This window comes from Acanthochromis polyacanthus, chromosome 13 (assembly GCF_021347895.1).
Source record: "Acanthochromis polyacanthus isolate Apoly-LR-REF ecotype Palm Island chromosome 13, KAUST_Apoly_ChrSc, whole genome shotgun sequence".
NCBI classification, from domain to species: domain Eukaryota; kingdom Metazoa; phylum Chordata; class Actinopteri; family Pomacentridae; genus Acanthochromis; species Acanthochromis polyacanthus.
In genome coordinates, this window is record NC_067125.1 from 19,798,396 (window position 1) to 19,819,489 (window position 21,094).

Below are 21,094 nucleotides of genomic sequence, written 5' to 3' on the forward strand. Positions count from 1 at the left end.
GGCCTAAATATGTAGCGGGCGATGGGAATTGATGGGACTCAGAGACACCCCCACAATTTAATCAGTTGTTCCTTGTATCATTTCCGATACATCCACAGTGGTAGATTTGTAGTAGGATCACAATGATGTGATCGTCAGCAGGCCGCTGAGGTAGCATTCACTTGTTGCCATGGTTACCGTGCCGCTATCAAGACGCCATTCCACTATGTCAATGGGAAATCCTTAACAAATCCATGGATCCAAACTTTAAGTCGTGTCACTGCTGAAGTCTAATCACTTGGTCCTTGTGTCATTTTTGCAAGACCCTGAAAACTTCATTTAAATCCCTGAGTCTGTTTTTGAGTGATGTTGGTAACAGAGGAAGGATTCACACACGATGATCGTCACATAACTCCGCCGTGTTCTAAAGGGGAATAAATAATCTAATTTACCTTCATTCTTTCAGTGCTCTAACAGATCTGGATGCAACAGTTTCCATCATGGTGATTTATGTGGTCTGTTGTCTGATCATTTCAGCCGTTCTAAGTGTATCAATCGATTATTTTTTTCTTTTTTGTATTCCACCACAGTATTGCACGGGTGTAAAACAGTTTAGCTCTGCTTTGGTGAAGAACATCAGTGAATTAACTGTTTATCACAGTCTTCAGCAGTAATTTTTGTTGGTAAATGAGAGACATTAGTATCGCACATGTCTGCATCTTCAAACCATAAACAGGAAGTGAATTCGGTGACGTACGTGCATTAGGCTTGCGCTGGGGACTGCTCTGATTGGTGGAACTCACGGGAGGCGGGCCAAAATTGCGGGAAAGTTGCGGTGATTGGCCAAAATTGCAAGGCCATGCAAAATTCGCGGAGATTGGTTGATTTCGCGTGAATTCGCGCGATCGCAACATCGCGAATTGGTGTGATGGCAGGATGTTAAAGCACTTTGTCGTACCAACAACGTCAAATATAAACTAATAAACTTGTACATGCTGAACACTGTACTTCATTCCACATGCAGAGTGTTTTGATCAGTGAGCAGTTGAGACCACACTGTCACACATGTGAGGGCAAAAAATGGACCATGTACAGATGAAAATGACAAAGACAAACAATACTGCTGGACATCTAGGCTGACACAACACCAATTCAACAGAATTCCAGCAGTAGCTGAGAACAATAGCATTCCCATTCGTACACACACACATAGATCAGCCAGTTGCACAAACCGTGGAGACAAAGCACCAGTAACACAGACAACCCCCCTCCAGCCTGGTTGTATAAGGAGAACCAAAGAAATTCCCCGAGTCTGTCCCTTTCCCTCTCTCTCTCTCTTTCTTTCAAACATCATAGAAAGAGGGAGGGAAGGGAGGGGGCCTGCAGAGTGCTGGCATTTGGCACGAACAGACGCTCACAAACCCCTCAGGACCCCCAAGATGAAGGAAAGGTGGGGGAGGGGTAGAGGAGGAAAAGGGGTTGCAGCAGCAATGCCACTTCCAAGCATGCAGCCTGTAGAGGAAGGCGCTTGTGGAGTAGGCGAACAAATGAACAGAGAGCATCCATCCCCTCCTCCCCCTCTCTTTTCCATGTGGAGGTCAGTGCGCTCAGCAGGGAGGTCAGCCACTGCAGGCAGCAGTACTGCAGCTCCCCTATGAAGTCTCATGCACATGTTATCTGCAATGATGCAGAGAGAATTCAGATATGCCACTGCAAGAAGGTGAAGCCACAAGACTGCAAAATCTTTCAAACTTACTGAGTATACACCAAACTAGGTACTGTAAAACTGATCAAAGCTATGCTTTTCAGTTCAGACAAAATCAACACTAGGTCCTCATGTTGTGCAGCCAAGCGCAGGCCAAACAACTCCATTATAAAAGGAGAGAATTCCCAAGATGTTAAACACAGCAGGCTGAATGTCGGAGAAATCTAAGTAAAACAGTTCAGAAACATGCACACATTTTCATGTTTAATGACATGGTACTGCCACAAATCAGCATTTACCTTATACAGCTTTGGTTTTAGGGGTGAAAAAAGCAGACACAATATTATCAATCATTATATAGGTCCAACTCACAACGTATGTCATCTCATAGTACTTCATATGAGAAGGTAAAGACCTTGTGAATTTTAAACAAGGATCAGAGAACCTAACAATCCAAAGTTGCCTTTGAATTCACTATTAGCAGTTAGTGATGGTGGGAAGGAACCAAAAAAAACATTTAATGGGGATCACCAAACCACACTGGTATAAGAATGTCTAACGTGTCATCCAATGTGAATATTCAATTGATTTTTTTTGTATTTATTGTATTTTGTATTTTGTATTTATTTCTAGCTGAATATTCCAAATACAAAGAAAGCCCATTAACAAATATACCATGATGGTACTTCAAGGACAGCTAGGGCCAATGGTATTGTTCATGGTTAGCATGATGCCTCAAGCCAGCCAGGCTGAGTTCAAATTAGTCTGAAAGAGAAAGAGGTGATGAGGAAGAACAGAAGGTGTTGAGGAAAAGAGGAGGAACTGCAACACAGGCAGGCACAGCAAGTGAATGGACAGCTGTGCTGTAGTTTGGCTGCCTGCCTGCTGAAAGGTGAGAGCAGGAAGCACCTACATCCTCTCTGTCTCACACATGCAAGCAGACCAAAGTGGAAGATATGTACACAGGTATGTGTGTGCTTTTGGTAGACAGGTACATACAACCAGACCGACTGAATGTTCCCAACACTGCCTCTTACACCCGGATGTCTTTCAATGACTCTTCCTAAAAAACATGACAGTTAATGCAGCTCCACCCTTACGATGAGCTCTTCACTGACTACTAACTACATGGTGATGCAACCTCCCTTTGCGCACACACACACACACACACACACACACACACACACACACACACACACACACACACACACACAAATTTACCGTCATCATGCACATTCATACCCATTTTCACCAAATGCCCATGGGACACTTCAGACCATTACCAGTTGCTTCCATTTGTCTGCCTGCAACAACACACAAAACCTGCCACTGCCATCACGCTCATCATGCAGGACTCTCAATATAGATCCAAAAATCCAGATCTAGTGACCCAATGCAGTGCTTCAGTATGACAAAATGGCACACATGAGGAATTCTTCTTTTCACTCCAGGAGTATTCCAGCTGTGCTGCTGTGAAGGTGATTAACATAAAGGCGCGGGAGGCCTGCTTTTCGGGGCTGTTTTTTGTTATTTGTTATGTTTTTTTCAAAAGCATATACTGAAGTTGCTTTATTGGAAGCATAATGGACAGGCTAACAGACATGCACCTGCTCCCACAGATATGCCTCCTCTAATGTACAACTAACAAGATAACGATGTGCATTCAATAATGCAAGTTGTAATGGAAGAATAAAGTAATTATAACCACATAGCGGTTTGCTCGGCTGGCTACAGCGGAGATCGGACTCTCAGCTGTCCCGTGTAGCTTAATGTGGAGCCCGCTATTCATCACCAGCCACGGCTCCGACGCTTTCCTTCCCCCATCGTTAGCTGCAGTACCGATAGCGCTGCGTGGAGACCCACGGCTGCAGCTAGGCACAAAAGCTACCAGGATAGCAGATGTTACGTAGCCCAGGTCGCCCACCTCATGAAAATAGATGTTGCAGTAAAATGAAAACGCCGTGGAGAGCCGTTGTCAGCATTCACACAGCACGTTTGTCTGCATGCCTCGAACTTTACCGTCGTATCTCAGCTAGCTCTGCGGCTCTTACCCGCTGGACTCACCCGGCCATGCTGCTGAACATCCAGGTGGAACAGTCCGTACAGTTCAGTATCATCCACACCATCAAAGTCGCTCCGAGACTGACTGACAGACAGACTACTGACTGACAGCCGTTCCGTTCCGCGCTCCCTGCACGACTACTGCTGCTCCGATCGCGCGCTCACGACGGGGCCAGATCATGCGCAGAGATGCGCATGAAGGAGGAAGCGAGCAGGAGAACCCACACGTCTGATTTTTGGCCATGCTATTTTTAAGTGGACTCCAATAATTAGAGTAGGTAGTGCATTTAATTATTTTATAGATCGTCATTAGATAAAAACGCAGTACAATAGGGGACCGTGGCTGTTGACACAGTGATATTTGGTAGATCTGACTGGAAAGGAAAATATGTCTACACTTAATCCATACTGCCTGTGGTTGATCTTTGATAAATTAATTTTCCAAGTTATTATAGGATCAGAAGAACTTGGAAAAACATACTAACCTTGTGCATTTATATCATATTCAGTTATCTCCCTTGAAACAGCACCAGATATTCTGACATTTGCTTCAAAATGTAGTTAAATTTTTCTATCTTGAAAAAGCTGTTGCAGTTTCTTGATAGATGAGTGTCTTCTGTCTCTTCATGTAATCCCAGACTGTCTCTATGTTGAGATCAGGGGTCTGTGAGAGCCATACTATGGAGCAGATGGACTGGTACCTCTCCTGTTGTTGAAGATAGTTCTTTATGACCAGCTGAAGGTTTGGACTGATTGTCCTTTCACTGAATGAATCTGGAACAATCAGAGGCCTCCTTGGTGGTGCTACATAAAGTAATGAAACATGATCAAATCCGCTGCTGCAGTGCAATCTTTGCGCACAAGGAAACTGTATTTTATTAAAAGCAATGAACAGTAGTGCGGTTAGTAAAACAGCAGCAGAACAAGATGCACTGCAACACTGTGATTATTACAACAATCCTGATCACATTAGCTGCCGTCATATTAGAGTCAACAATGGTCAGTCTAAACATTTTAGATATTATCAACACCTACACTTTTGGAAGCAGATAATTGTAAATTTGGCAAAATCTGATGCATGTGATATTAAAAGAGAGCACTTACTTCCTGATCTAAAATGATTAAGCCAGCTTCATCTACTCAGGTCTGCTTCAGGTTTTCAGGTATTCTCCAAGAAAAATATGTGGCTTTATTTGAACAACTTAACATTCTATAATCATTAAGGAATTGAAGCACTGTGGATATCATAACAGTTCAATACAATGTTGGACCAGAAGAAAAATAAAACAAAATCTTGAACATTTCTTAATTTTTTTTTTTAAATTGAATGCAATCTCTGCTAACTACAAGACTGGTGGCTCCATGCTCCCAACAATCTACTCTGGCAGTGATAATTTCTTCTTGCTTTTGCTTATGTTTCTAGGAAACTAGCATGAACATCCTCACTAACTACCGGTAGCTAAAATTGGCATTTTTTCCCTCTTACTCTACCTTGAAACAGGACATATAAAGTCATGTCTAAATGAACAATAAACTCGATTATGCTTAATTGCAACAAACTACTGTGCAGCAACTGTACAAATCCTTGATTTATATCTTTATTTTCTTGGATGCTATCAGGCTGTTGCACTCTCATTTGAATAACCTACAGGTTTTCCACATGAGCAACAGAGTAACATGGTCTGAAAATAACTCAAATCATATATTCTTATACGTACTGTGCATATACTACAATTTTTCTATGATTGAAACACATGCAATTTGTTACAGAACACAATCAGGCACTTTGTTTCTTTCATAGATTCATTATAGGTCCCCTGGACAAATGACAAAATGTGCTTGGTTAGAGATATACATACACTGTGTCCCAAAAGTTCATTCTCCTCAAAAAAAAAAACAAAGCTGAAAGACTGAATCTGCAATATAATCAACTTATTCAATAGCCAGTATTTCCCCCTTTCACTTTGATCACAGCTTTTAGTCTTTTTGGCATGGAATGTACGAAGCCCTTGATTGTTGATGGTTCTATCTTCCCCTACTCCCACACAGCTCTATAGTAGAGCTGTTTCATGGTGGTTGGTGGTGGACTGGTAACAATGGGGCTAGTCAGTATTCCCCAGGAGTTTTCACCTGAGTTGAGGTCAGGAGAGTTTGGTGACCATTTCTCCTAATGCAGAAAGCCAGTTAGACACTCAGAACACCATTGCTGAGTCATACGGGCAGTGTGAGCAGGGGCGCCATCTTACATAAATACCAATTCTGAACATCTGTTAAACATTTTCCGTTCCGTCACAGGCCCAATTTTTTTCTGTTGATCAAAACTGGAAATTCTACCTTTTCTCGAATGTTGTTGGTATAATATTGTGCAGGAAAAGTGGTATTTTGAAGCACAGTGTGCAGCTCTAAGAGACCTGAAGTGGACATGGTCCCCCAAACCAAACTATGTGGGCACTGAATTTCACTGCTCAGCAGATGGCACTTTTTCACCCTCATCTATATAGATATGGTTGTTGTGCTTGTTGAATGTCGGAAAATAGTAAAGAGGGCATTCATCAGAAAAAAAAAGCCAGTCTCCCAGTCTTTTGGAGTCAGAGTTATGTCTTGTTACAGTTGGGTGAGTGTGTGGAGTGTGTTGCCTCTTGTAAGCTTTCAGCCCCACTGTTTGTATTAAATTACAATGCACAGTGCTCTGAGAAACATCTTCTCAAAACTTTTCAGCCTCTGGCTGAGTCGCCAGCATGACTGGTGTCTTTTACCCATGGTCTTTCTCATCAGATCTGATTAATCTCTCGCTAGTAACAGACTGTGTACCACAGGCTTTTAAGGTTGCTGTCATCAAACCTTTACTTAAAAAGCCCACTCTAGATCCAGATGTTTTAGCGGACTATAGACCGATATCCAACCTCCCATTTCTCTCTAAAATTCTGGAAAGAACAGTTGCAAAGCAATTATGTGAACATTTACAAAGGAATAGCTTGTCTGAAGAGTTTCAGTCAGGCTTCAGAGTGCATCATAGCACAGAAACAGCTCTGCTGAAAGTTACTAATGACCGTCTCATAGCATCAGATAATGGTCTGGTCTCAAGACTTGTTTTGTTGGACCTTAGTGCAGCATTTGAGACAATCAATCACAAACTTCTATTACAGCGACTAGAACATTCTATTGGCATTAAAGGCACAGCACTGGACTGGTTCAAATCCTACTTATCAGACAGGTTGCAGTTTGTGCACGTCACAATGAGTCATCTGAGCATTCTAAGGTTAATTATGGAGTCCCTCAGGGTTCTGTCTTAGGACCTATACTGTTCACATTATACATGCTTCCTTTAGGCAATATTATTAGAAAGCACAGTATTAATTTCCACTGTTACGCTGACGACACTCAATTGTATATATCTATGAAGCCTGATGAAACTAATCAGCTAGCTAGACTACAAGACTGTCTTAATGACATAAAGACCTGGATAACCTGTAATTTCCTACTAATAAATTCAGAAAAGACCAAAGTCATTGTATTTGGCCCCAAACATCTTAGAAACTGGCTTTCAAAGCATATACCCATATGGAAAAGAAATTTTTAAAAAAACTTATAAGTTACAGCAATTCCAGTAATAAATCTTTGTTTTATATGTGTTGTGCTTATAAGTCCCATACTATGATAAACTCTTGAAAGTGGCCACTTTCGCATTCTTTTCATACAGCATAGTTAAAAGAATTAAGTATGAAACAAGTAAAACTTATGTATGTGATAAATATGGAAAGTGCATGGCAAATTGTGTTTTCCACACATTTCCTATAAACTTTGTAGTTTTTAGCTTTATGTCTTTTTTAGAAACATATCTTTTTCATATAGGAATATATACCATGATGTATAGTTTTTTTGCATGTAAAGTGTATGTAATTTGCAGGGAAATTATGCTGTCTTAATATGCTTTATATAAGTTACTTATGTCATGTGACTAAAATTACTTAAAACATATATGTGTAACATAACATTACATACAGTTTTATTGTATGCTGTGGTATATGTCAGCCTATGAAATTTACAATAGCGGCATAAAAAACACATACTTTTACTTTATGAATTTATCAAAGCTATATATAAAGTTTATAGTCACACAGCAATCGGCTCAAACTTAGTTGAAAACTAGCAAGGCACAGATTGCCAGGTCACCGTGTACAACAACTAATTTCTGCCATTACAATCCCATTCCAGTTAGATAAATGCAGTCTTTCGCTATCAGTAATACTGACAACATGGCTGTTAGGCAAAAGTTTAATTTAATAGACTTTATTAGCAGCAATGAACAGTTAAATATTGCTAGCATTCAGTCAGAGCTCTGTACAGGGTGACCCAAAAGTTTAGAAACAAATGAAAAGTCTATAATCCAAATAATATATGTTATTTCAGTAAATCAGTACCACAGATATATTCAGAAGAGTATCAGATTAGTGTAAAACAAACATATTTCAACATGTTCATTTCTTATACAAAGATGTGAACATTTCCACCACCTGGTTACACTGGTATCTTCTGGAATGTACCTTCATTTATCCTTAGGAAGGTTCCTCAAACTGGCCAGTAAATGTTGCCTCATAGTACTTTTTGATGTTTAAAAAAAAATTAAAAGTGTCAGATACTTTACCATCAAGAATTTTGAAATCTGACACTGATGGCCTACATTTTGAAGTTATGCTCCAGGATACCTGGACTTTATGGTTCTACTGTATTAATTTTCTTCCGAGTTATTGCACTTGGCAAATACTATGCTTTTAAGTTATTTTATTATGGTATAACAAAAATGGGTAAAATAAGAGTGAATTCATGCACCCCCAACCGAAATAGACACTGCAGTTCAACTTTGTTTCCAAACTTTTGGGTCACCCTATGCAAATCAATCCTATCTCCTTACAGATTGAACTAAAACACCAAGTTTGGAAATTCAAAACATTTCTTGAGAGCATTCACGTGCAAAACTACGGAGCTCTAAAACCAGCCCACCTATAACAATGTCTCCCTAAAAACAACACAGGTACAAATCAGCTTGTCATTATGACAACAAACTTACTTTAAAGTGGATAATGTTGGTGATGTTGCTTCAGCATTCCAGTATTTTTTGTGTCATCGTGTCACCCAAAGCTAGATCCCAAATCCCTGTGTGTAGATGCAAAACTATCATCTATGAAACCAACTCCTTAGGTTGCTTTACAATGGAAAAACACAACACAACCCAATTTTGCATAATCACTTACTTAATCACTGATATAACTAATATTTACTGCTGCTACAACGATTTCCACTGAGTTATCCACCAGGAAGTATAAACAATGAGTTTGTTTACAGCAATCTGATTTGTTACTGCAATTACACAAAAAAACCAAACAGTTTAAGAACAATTTAAGAAGATGCTGTGGATACAGCAACATTTTTACTTTTGCACGGAGCTCCGCGATCTTGGCATTGATTGTGCTTCCGATGCTGGAGAGCTGGGTCCCAGGCCACCTCTAAAGACTTGCACCTACATATAACACACACAAAAAAGAACAAAAAAAAAAAGAACTGAGTACACTTAGTAGTCTCAAAGAAACCAATAAAGGAAGGAAGGATCATTACATAATCATATCTATCATCAATCTATCAGTCATCCAATATAATGTATGGGATATGCATGGAGAGGTTTAATAAAATGGAAAATATCATATTGTATCAATTTTGATGCCCAAATGCCTCTGTCAAATAAAAAAATATACTTCAAAGTAGAAAATGCTTACAGATTTTTCTAAATTGGTTAAGGGCACTTAAAACAGCAGAAGATAGCCTACAATGGCATGTCATGAGAAGACCAATATAACCCCTGTACATAATATGTGTTACGATTCCAGTGGTGAGAACCCAAGCAGCAGGCATAGACGGGTGGGTGAATTAATAATGATTTAATAAAAATAAAAATATATAAACAGAAAACTCTTAATAAACGAAGCAGGAGGGAAATAACGGAGAGGAGAAACTAAACTGCACTAAAGAAAGGGCGGACCCGAAGGCCGAGGTAAGGCTAAACATAAAACTAAACTAAATTAACGGGAAAGGTGACTCATTGATTGTCCGGTGTCTGACAGGCGGAAGAGGGGCAGAACTGACAGAGCCGATGGAGGGAGTGTGACGATGGAAGGGAAACAGGCAAAGTAATCCAATGGGGAAACAGAGTCCAGGGAGCAACGTGCAGGAGACGGTGACCGGTGTAGCGGAGTGCGTCATTTGGCATGGAGGAAGTGGCAATGAACCAGCATTGGAGTGGAGGAGAGAATCAGGCTTTACGCTGTACTGATTACTGATTTGCGCGGGCTGTGCTGATTAGCCAGCACACCAGAGCAGGAGGGGCGTGACAATATGTAATAAAAGGAAGACCAGATAATATTCTATAAATTTCATTTCTCCATTTGGTATTAATGGTATTCTGCATTTCTTCAATAACAATTCTACAGCATAAATTGTTAGGCTGACAGCTGCCAGCTCTGGTTAGTGCTCTCTCTCTCTCCTCCTCTCTCTTTTCTTTTGTTTCAGACTCCTGTGACTGATTGCTGCGGCAGGTGTCCCTCGTTAATTATCAGGAGCAGGTGGAGGCGTGTGTGAATCACTTGTGTCTGTTGGCTATTTAAGGAGACGCCACACGCTGTTCTGTGCTGGATCGTGACACTACCTGCCTGGACACTGACATCTGTTTCCACCTTTCACCAACCTGCAGTCGACAACCCTCCGGACTTCCCTGCCGGCCGTGCCAGAACCCAGTCTGAGCATCCAATTGAGTATCTTGTGGTAGAGTTCGTTGTGAGTTAGTTGGCGTTACATTAGTTCAGCCTAGCCGTATTTAGACACTTTAACTTTCACTTTGAGTGTTTGTTGTTCAGTAGTTAATGTTAAAGAATCGTTGGTTATAGGAAGTGCTGTTTTTCAGTATCACCTGCGTTAAACTCAGCTTTCTGTGTTTCGAGCGTCAGTTATACCTTCAATCAATGACAGCAGTGTAAATAGTGTTTAGTGCAGAGTTCCGGTTGTAGTTCCCAGTCCAAATTTGTAGTTTTTTCTGAGAACCTTTTGCAATAAATCTTTAAACACATTTGGTGGTTGTGTTTCCGTTTCCTGCACCTGAGCTCTCCCGCAAACCTTAACAGAAATATGTTGGGTTGATATGTTCTCCATGCATCTCCCACAGAATTCAACACAACCGACGCTGAAATCTGTAACCATAAAATGCTGGTATGACATAATGACTCTTTCTTCTTTTAAGTTCCTTGTCTGACATGAGGAAATACAATAAAAGCATTGGTCAACTGGCAAAACACATAACATGAAAAGCTGAAAATGTACTGTAAATGGCATCCAATTAATTTTTGTCCAGTGGTTGACGGGCATCTCCTCCGCCTCGTTTGTCCCCTCGAAGATCGCTCACCAACAGTATCTCCACTGGGAAGACTGCCGTCAGCAGATGCCTCACAAATACTGTAGCAGAGTTTACATTCAGGGCATAGGCTCACGCCAGTTTCTCAACCATGACTCCAGTCCCAGGATGGATCTCCACCTGTTTAAGGAGACATGAGCATTTAGGGTTCAAATATGTACCCAAGAAACTGAAGACATATAAACAGATTAGACCAGCCATACACGTTAAAACTTAAGATGTAATGTATGCACTGTAATTTTCATTTTTAAACCAATTACCTTCAAAGATGTGGAGTTCATCAGTGATGTGACACTGGATGGTGTAGATCTGGGGAGGGACTGCAGTGAACTGGCAGATGAAGAACTGTGCCTGGACTGCGGAGAACTCTGGGGGGCAGTGGTGGTGTGGAAGGCTCCAACCTGGATCTCTTAGCAGGTGCAGCCAAATCAATTATATCCTTCATGGTCCGTAGGAGCTCTGGCACATCTATGTACAGTACATCCGGAACAAAAAAATGGTTAAGATCATTCTTCTTGACTGCAAAGTACCCCATAATACAGTAACTACAGCCTAAAGTGATTTACAAAAAAGTGGTCCGGTGGTTTCATGAGACATGAAGGAATACCTTGAACAACCAACTCCTTCAGTTTAGCATTCTCTTCTTTCAGGTCTTTGATCTTCTGCTTTAATTCAACCACTGTATTTTTTGGACCTGTATCATCTGAAGAAGGCTGCGAACAACTATACATCTTGAGAAAATTTTCTGCAGGGTCTTTTGTTGTGAGGTCCATTGGTTTCTGGGTGTGAAACAGAATAATTGACAGAAAATAAAAAAGACACAGTTGATGGTGGAGTTTAGCACATGAACTGTACTGATAACACATTCAGTATAAAGAATCTTTATCTTATTAGCTGGCTAGTAATGGCTATTATATGGTAGTGCTAACGACTTCTTACGTAATACCACTGAGAAATATGGTCACCGTAAAATAGCTAAAAGTAAATTGATGTCACCTTGACTTGCAATGACTGAGTTGGAATCTGAGTCTCAGTGTCAGTTGAGTCATCTGAATCACCCTGATAATTTCTGGGGTGGACCGATACCCTGTTGGTCAGCGCTACAGGTTCATCTTCCTTGAGTAGTAAGTTAAGTTTACGAGTTGTCTCAAAACGAGTAGCTAAACAACAAAGGAAGAAGACAAACACATACTCAAACAGCTGATTACTCCAGATCCCTTTTCATAGCACCAAGCCATGTTACAATTTCAGACAACTGCAATGAATATGGGTAGTGCAGCTGCAAAGTACTATTCCTACTTCACATGATATATTAAAATTTGGGTCATTGGTTTCATCTACTTTATGTAATATAACATCTAAAAGTAAAAATCTTACCAAACGGGATCTATGGTCTAATTTGTGTCATATTAGGGGTCCTTCATGTGAGAATATATGGAAGTCACTGATGTAGACTGCTATGGGTATATATTGCACAACAAGTAGGTACTGTACTGTAAAGATGACAATCTTGGCTTAAAATCAAAGCAACACCAACTTACCACTAACAAAAACAACAGTGCGTCTGTAGTGAGGCCACGCTCCTCGCTGTTTCTTCCCATGCCGCCATTTAATCACAGCTGAGTAGGTGGAAAAGCGATTCCCATGCTGGTCCATCTTGGAATTATCATAATCCCTTATGGTTTCAATTTTTACTTCGCTGAGTTTCCCAGAATCCTTTCTTTCAGTCCACCGCACTACAGCAAACTTCCTCTCCATGTGTTCTGAAGCGATCAAATAAATCAAATCATAGCTTAGCAATAAATAAACGACTGATATAACAACAGACAGATGTTATAAATGCTAATCATCAGCTTTTCTGACAAAATTTATTATAAACAGTAAAAAAAATTGCTATAGTTTGTACAGTAAACTTTCACAGTAACTTCTCATTCTGTCATTTTACAAAGTTTAATTGTATATCACAATGCATCATGGATATGAAATAACTACAGCATCTAAAAGCATTTTTCTACATTAACATATTGTTAAATTACAGGCAAATAGTGTTCAAACTAGAAATGATACATGGCTGCATTCTGGGAGTTACATTTAGAGACAGAGGCCGCAAAAAATGTCACTGTATTTCTTGAGGAGATATAAAGTCTGTAGGTTAAGGCAATTTACATTTAAGATTTTCTTAAATCTCAGTGACATTGTCCTGTTCAGCCTTCCTTTTTATTCTGAACACTGGAGCATGTTTTCCCTTAAGGAGGTCCTCGCATTCCTTGGTCCAGTGGGCAAAGACTTTTCCATAACTATAATGACATATGGCACAAATACAAGAATGCTGAGCTCCTTCTACTCCAGTGTAGTGCAACAGATAATAAACAAATAGAGAAAGTGTGAAATAAAGAAGAGCCAGAGGTCAGCACTTGCATTAAGATAATACACAACACAAACCAACACTAAAAGGAAAAACACAAGTTTATTAGGCTGTCTACTGAATACTCATTCCTACCTGCTCAAGGTGTTGTTCCCCAGAAGTAACAGGCACCACCATCTCCGCAACACAGGCATGTCGTGCTGAAATTTTTGTTGGCATTTCATTGAACATGCAATCTTGAATATGTACTGTTCACGACAGAAATGTACTGACAACCAAGTAGTCAAAATCTGCCTGAAGCGCAATGTACAGGGCAGCCTGTACCCAAAAAACAAGACAAGTTAAGACCATAAGTTTCAATATAAAACATGACAGCATGCACTACAATAAAACTGTTCTACAAAGCATAGTATACATTATGCTGTCAAACTTGATTAAAAATTGAATGCTCAAAAGGGGTTGGGACAAAAACCTAATTGAAACACAACTTGTGATACCATACCATTAACATGAATATCTCATAACCGATGCCAAAGTCTTGGCTTGGGAAGTCCTGAATTAAGACGAGTCAATGGTTAGTTCTGTCATCACTCACATATGTATGATCCTTAAACAAATATATATACCTGCAAATCCTCTGCAGTTTTCTCTGTCCATGTGCCAGCACATATCTTTTGAGCAACATCCCTGTACATTTAACACAAAGAAAATTACATTTCCGATACTGGGAGAAAACTTCAAAAAAGAGACCATATCTGCTGGTATTGTTAGGAATTCTAGGGTCATAGGAACATGACCAAAGAATGTAAAGGTCACAGGAATGTGACCAAAGACTGCAAAGGTCATAGGAACATGACCAAAGACTGTAAAGGTCATAGGAAAGTGACCAAAGACTGTAAAGGTCATAGGAACGTGACCTATAACAAATTTTCTGTGTAACCTCAAGATTGGCATGTACTGCTGTCCTCTAGATCCACCCTTTTTATAACGGGAGTCTCGAAACACAATCTCTCACTGAGCAGGCTTTATGACCTAAACAGAACAGCCTTTGATTTTAGAAACCCATGTAACAACATACATATACATATATACACAGCATATCACAGTCCTTGGATTACTGTGTCACTGGTGGATTGGCATGTGCCTCAGGGCGATGTTGGAGCCTGGTTGTACTTTTTTAGAATTTGTGAAGGACGTGACAATATGTTAACAAGACACAGAAGTAATGTTATGCTGTAACTTTTCTCAAAAAACATTGTCACGCCCCTCTGGTTCCAACGAGCCGGCTCATCAGCGTAATGCACTCGGCACAGCCGGCGTGAATGAACAATCAGCGCCGTATAAAGCCTGGCTCCATACGCAGCTCGATGCCGGTTCATTACTTCATCCTCCATGTCACTCGTCACTCTGCTTTACCCTGCACTCCGTTCACTGCCTCCTGTACGCCGCTTCCTGGACTCTGACTCCCCTTCAGACTATTTGCCTGTTTCCCTGTACTCGCCACATTATCTCCATCGACTCCATCTGTTCTGCCCGCTTCCACCTTCAAAACCCTGGACAATCTGTGAGTCTCCCTAACCCCGTAATTTAGTTTTGTTTTATGTCTAGTTTAACCCCGCCTTCGGGTCCGCCCTTAGTTTAGTTTAGTTTAGTGTAGTTTGGTTAGTTTATTTTCTTCCCCCGTTGTTTCCCACCTGCCTCCTTATTTAAGAATTTGTCTGTTTTTCCATTAAATCATTTTTAATCTCACCCACCTGCCTGTGCCTGCTGCTTGGGTTCTACACCCCAATTCATGACAAATATACTGTAATACTATATTCAAACATAACTATGACATTAATAAGCTTTGACTACATACAGACTCACATACTCACACATATCTGGTAATGACCAGGTGTCCACAAAGGGATGAAAATTGCATCCTTCTGATGTGCATCAACCTTCCAATCAGATACTCAAAGATTAAACATGAATATGTGTTAAGCCCATTATAGCCCCATATATCAAAACATACACGTGTTTCCTCACAGCTGTCACCCTCCAGTAATTCAGTTAACTTTATTGAGACTGTGTCAGTCCCCCGACCACCAAAATTCAATAAATTAAACAAATCAAAAATATACAAAAGAAATAGTAACCACAAAAAATTAATAAAAATTAATACCACTATTTCAACAGAGCAAAGAGACAGGAAAATTAAATGTGGTCTGTCAAATATTAGATCTCTCTCGTCTAAATCTCTGCTAGTAAATGAGTTGATAACTGATCACCAGATTGATTTGTTCTGTTTGACTGAAACCTGGTTGCAGCAGGAAGAATTTGTTAGCCTAAACGAATCAACTCCCCCCAGTCATATTAACTGTCATATTCCTCGAATCACAGGCCGAGGAGGAGGAGTAGCAGCAATCTACCATTCTAGTTTAAAATTGAACCGGAGGCCTAAACCTGATTACAGCTCATTTGAAAATCTCACTCTTAGTCTCTCTCATCCAAATTTGAAAGCTCAGAAACCAGTTTTATTTGTTGTTATATATCGTCCTCCTGCTCCTTATTCTGAGTTTTTATCTCAATTCTCAGACTTTTTATCTGAATTAGTGCTCAGTTCAGACAAAGTTATAATTGTGGGTGACTTTAACATTCATGTTGACATAGACAGCGACAGCCTTACAAGAGCTTTTAATTCATTATTAGACTCAATTGGGTTTTCTCAACATGTAAATAAACCAACTCATAGTTTTAATCACACTCTTGACCTTGTCCTGACTTATGGCATAGAAATTGAAGAGTTAACAGTATTTCCCCAGAACCCTCTTCTTTCTGACCATTTTATGATAACGTTTCAATTTAAAATAAAGGATTGTTTAGCAGCTGAGAACAAATATCATTACAGTAGGTGTTTGTCTGACAATTCAGTATCTAAATTTAAGGAAATAATACCCTCACTGTTTACTTCAGCAACATTTACTGATAAATCAGAAGGCAAATATTATTATTTTACCCCCACAGAAGTGGATTATTATGTTAATAATGCTTCAGCCTCACTGCGTACAACTCTTGATAGTGTTGCACCTGTAAAAAAGAAAGTTATATCTCAGAGAAGACTTGCTCCTTGGTATAATTCCCAGCTGCGGACTTTAAAGCAGGCATCCCGAAAGCTGGAAAGAAAGTGGTATTCCACTAATTCAGAGGAAGTGTATGTGGCTTGGAAAAATAGTCTAGTAATCTATAAAAAAGCTCTTCGTAATGCCAGGACAACTTATTATTCATCTTTAATAGATGAGAACAAGAACAACCCTAGGTTTCTCTTTAGCACTGTAGCCAGGCTGACAAAGAGTCAGAGCTCTGTTGAACCTTGTATTCCTTTAGCTTTAACCAGTAACGACTTCATGAGCTTCTTTACACATAAAATAGTTCTGATTAGAGATAAAATTAATCTGGCCCTTCCTACAAATGTCACAGATGCTTTTGAATTGGCTGTTAGACCTGATGAATCTTTAGAATTCTTCACTCCTATATGTCTCTCTGAACTAATTTCAACAGTTTCTACATCCAAACCATCAACATGTCTTTTAGATCCTATCCCAACTAGACTCTTCAAGGAGATTTTACCTTTAATTAATTCTTCAATGTTAGATCTGATTAATCTCTCTCTAGTAACAGGCTATGTACCACAGGCTTTTAAGGTTGCTGTCATCAAACCTTTGCTTAAAAAGCCCACTTTAGATCCAGATGTGTTAGCTAACTATAGACCGATATCCAACCTACCATTTCTCTCTAAAATTCTGGAAAGAACAGTTGCAAATCAATTATGTGAACACTTACAAAGGAATAATTTCTTTGAAATGTTTCAGTCAGGCTTCAGAGTGCATCATAGCACAGAAACAGCTCTAGTGAAAGTTACTAATGACCTTCTCATAGCAACAGATAATGGACTAGTCTCTATACTTGTTTTGTTAGATCTTAGTGCAGCGTTTGACACAATCGACAACAAAATTTTATTACAGCGTCTAGAACATTCAATTGGCATTAAAGGGACAGCACTGGATTGGTTTAAATCCTACTTATCAGACAGGTTCAAGTTTGTGCATGTCAACAATAACTCTTCTGAGCATACTAAAGTTAATCATGGAGTTCCTCAGGGTTCTGTCTTAGGACCGATACTTTTCACATTATACATGCTTCCTTTAGGCAATATTATTAGGAAGCATTGTATTAACTTCCATTGTTATGCAGATGACACACAATTGTATTTATCTATGAAGCCAGATGAAAGTGATCAGTTAGCTAGACTGCAAGATTGTCTTAAGGACATTAAAACCGGGATGACTTTTAACTTCCTACTGCTAAATTCAGACAAAACTGAAGTCATTGTATTTGGCCCCAAACATCTTAGAAACTTGCTTTCAAAGCAAATAGTTACTCTGGATGGCATCACATTGGCCTCCAGTACTACTGTGAGGAATCTTGGAGTTATTTTTGACCAGGACATGTCCTTTAACTCACACATAAAGCAAGTCTGTCGGACTTCCTTTTTTCACCTGCGTAATATTGTAAAAATCAGGAACATTCTGTCTCAGAGTGATGCAGAAAAATTAGTTCATGCTTTTGTTACTTCCAGGCTTGACTATTGCAATTCCTTATTATCGGGTTGTCCAAATAGCTCTCTCAAACATCTACAGTTGATCCAAAACGCTGCTGCGAGAGTACTGACAGGAGTTAGCAAAAGAGATCATATTTCCCCTATACTTGCTTCTCTTCACTGGCTTCCTGTTAAATCCAGAATAGAATTTAAAATCCTTCTTCTGACATATAAAGCTCTTAATAACCAATCTCTATCATATCTTAAAGATCTGATAGTACCTTATTATTCTAGTAGAACTCTTCGCTCTCAAGCTGCAGGCTTACGTGTTGTTCCTAGAATTTCTAAAAGTAGAATGGGAGGCAGAGCCTTCAGTTATCAGGCGCCTCTCCTGTGGAACCTGCTCCCAGTTTGGGTTTGGGAGGCAGACACCCTCTCTATTTTTAAGACCAGGCTTAAAACATTCCTTTTTGACAAATCTTATAGTTGGGGCTGACTGGGTGACCCACAGGGGTTCGGCTTGTGTCTTCATTTGCACAGCTGACTCCCTCATGGACGTCCCTTCGTTCTGCCTCTAGTCATGCTGCTATAGGCCTAGGCTGCTGGGGGACTTCTCTTGACGCACTGAGCCCTTCTCTATCTACCTTTACATTTAATATGTATACCGTTATTGCAGTACATTCACTCTGTTTCCCCCTGTGCTATTTCTCCGAGTGTCCCTGGTCCCAGAGCTGGATGCTTCAGATCTGCAGTTGATGTTCCACCAGCTGGTCCAGTCTCCATCATGTCCACTGTGGGATGCTGCTGCTGACCTTCCTCCAGCCCTCTGCTTCCAACTCCCTTTTTCCACCAGTCAACTCTGCATTGCCTTCACTATACTGTTATGCTAACTTACATACTGTTTCAATTTTACTGCTAGCTATATATGGAGTATGTTTAATGTCAGAGCCGTACATCATAAGAGTAAATTATGAGTCAGTTTTCAATGTTAGCTTATACTTTGTCTGTGTCACATATCTTGTCATGCATGTATCCAAATGTGTGTTGTGTTTTCCTTGCTTTCCCACCCCTCCCTCTTCTCCCATCCCTCCCCCTTGCCCTCTTCTGTCCTTCTCAACCCAGCAGGCAGATGGGTCCCCCCTATATAGAGCCGGGTTCTGCTCGAGGTTTCTTCCCTGTTAAAAGGGTGTTTTTCCTTGCCACTGTCGCCTTTGGGCTTGCTCTGGGGGTCAGGCATTTGGGTTCTGTAAAGCGTCTTGAGACGATTTGACTGTAATTGATGCTATATAAATAAAATTGAAATTGAATTGAACATAAGACCTACTGTACTACTTACAGGTATTGTTTGCATAGGATCTGCATTTGACGGTGGTAGCCATGTGGGGCAGACATACAGATCTATGATGTGGACATTCTTCCCCAACATTGAAACAAGAAGTTAATAAAATTTCAAAGACAATGACTGCATAGTTGTCGTTTGTCATGGCAAAGATTTGTAACTCAGAATGTGTCAGACATTCAGGTTTATATAGTTTTATCTTATGAGCACATAGTACCTTGAAATGAGCTATCGCCTGAATCATTTCAAAGCAGGCATTTCCAGTCTATAAAAAAAGGATAATTGGAAAATAAAACATGCATACTATGTTCATAAGACTATATTGCTATACACTATATTGGAGAAGTCGGCCTCTTCTTAACAGACGTTTGAGCTGTTTGTCATTTAACACGTTATTTCTGTGCTCCAGGATGTTTTGCACCAGAAATATGTGTGCAGAGGGCCCCATATTGCTCAGGAAGTAGTTATTTCGGAGTGCAGCAAAAAGTTGCTCTGCCACCCGACTGTTTAAATTTGCCTGAAGTTCAGGGACAATATTTATCCTCCTTAGAACTTCCTTCGGATCTTTACTGTTTGGCTGATGAAAATTATCGTACAGGACATAGTGTTGGCTTGATCCCGTGACTGGATGGCCATATGAATCTGCATGATGGAGTTTCTGCAACAACCACGGTAGATGAACTTTGAGTTTTCCATGAGAGGCAGCCTGGACATTGTCATCTGTTGGTGGGGCAAGTCTTCCTTCAAAGGGCTAGAAAGGGGGGTCGTCTGTCACTCTCAGATTTGTGTGAGCCACCAATCCACGTGCGAAGTCATACACGCAAACACTGGGCATGTGTTTCCATGACAAAAGGAGGTCTGCAAAGTCTCGCGGGCTTTCAGCTGTCAAGTTAAACTTTATACTGTAGACCACTCCATGAGGGCAGGCAATGATGGACCATCCACCTATGAGGATACAAAAAACACATTTATTCTAACTTTTAAATGCTCAAAAATCTAATCATTTAAATAATTTGTCAATTTAAAACTCACCAGAAGCCCCCCAAATGGACTGAAAGACCTTTTCATTGGTCTGCCTGGTCTTCATTGAATCCCGCAGCCGGTTGATAAGGTCTACACGAGACCCCTTAGTGTCCATGTTGCAGGACTTGCAAAGTTTTCGAATGGTGGATACCTAAACCATAAAATCTTAAATCAATTAAATCTGTCAATCTGTGGCATCATGATTAACATCAAGACAAAATTTAAATTCTATATATATTTTTAATAAGAACACAATAAACAAAATCACTTGTGACTGTACCTTCTGCTTTTGAAGCTCATGGATGAGGTGGTCTTCTGTTAAATTGTCCACCAGAGTTTCACCAGAGGACCTCTTCTGTGGGACCTTTTCAAACTCTGTGTTAAGGACAGTGTTGCCTCTGCTGGTCTCCACTCCAATCCAAGGAGCCCAGTTCTCATATTACGGCTTCACCACAACTGGGTTGTGTGAGGAGACTTCATGGAAAAGAAAGACGTGAAAAACCTGTTAATTCTGAGAAGTGCACACCTACTTTGATTAAAATAAATTTGTGAATTATTGAAAGTCCTCGGCTGATCATATGGAGATT

General features: G+C 40.1%; 1 protein-coding gene and 1 long non-coding RNA gene across 2 annotated transcripts in view; one reads left to right on the forward strand and one right to left on the reverse strand.

Moving 5' to 3' along the window:
* fat3a (FAT atypical cadherin 3a) overlaps positions 1 to 3,892 on the reverse strand; it is a 394,840-nt gene extending 390,948 nt beyond the window's left edge. The window contains 1 exon segment of the mRNA XM_051958357.1: positions 3,749 to 3,892. The gene's annotated coding sequence lies outside the window, so the exon portion shown is untranslated.
* A 43-nt stretch (positions 3,893 to 3,935) lies between these two features.
* Positions 3,936 to 10,859, forward strand: LOC127536915 (uncharacterized). The gene is made up of 2 exons (XR_007946128.1): positions 3,936 to 4,019; positions 9,862 to 10,859. It is a non-coding gene; the product is annotated as an uncharacterized LOC127536915 (long non-coding RNA).
* Positions 10,860 to 21,094: the final 10,235 nt, after the last annotated feature.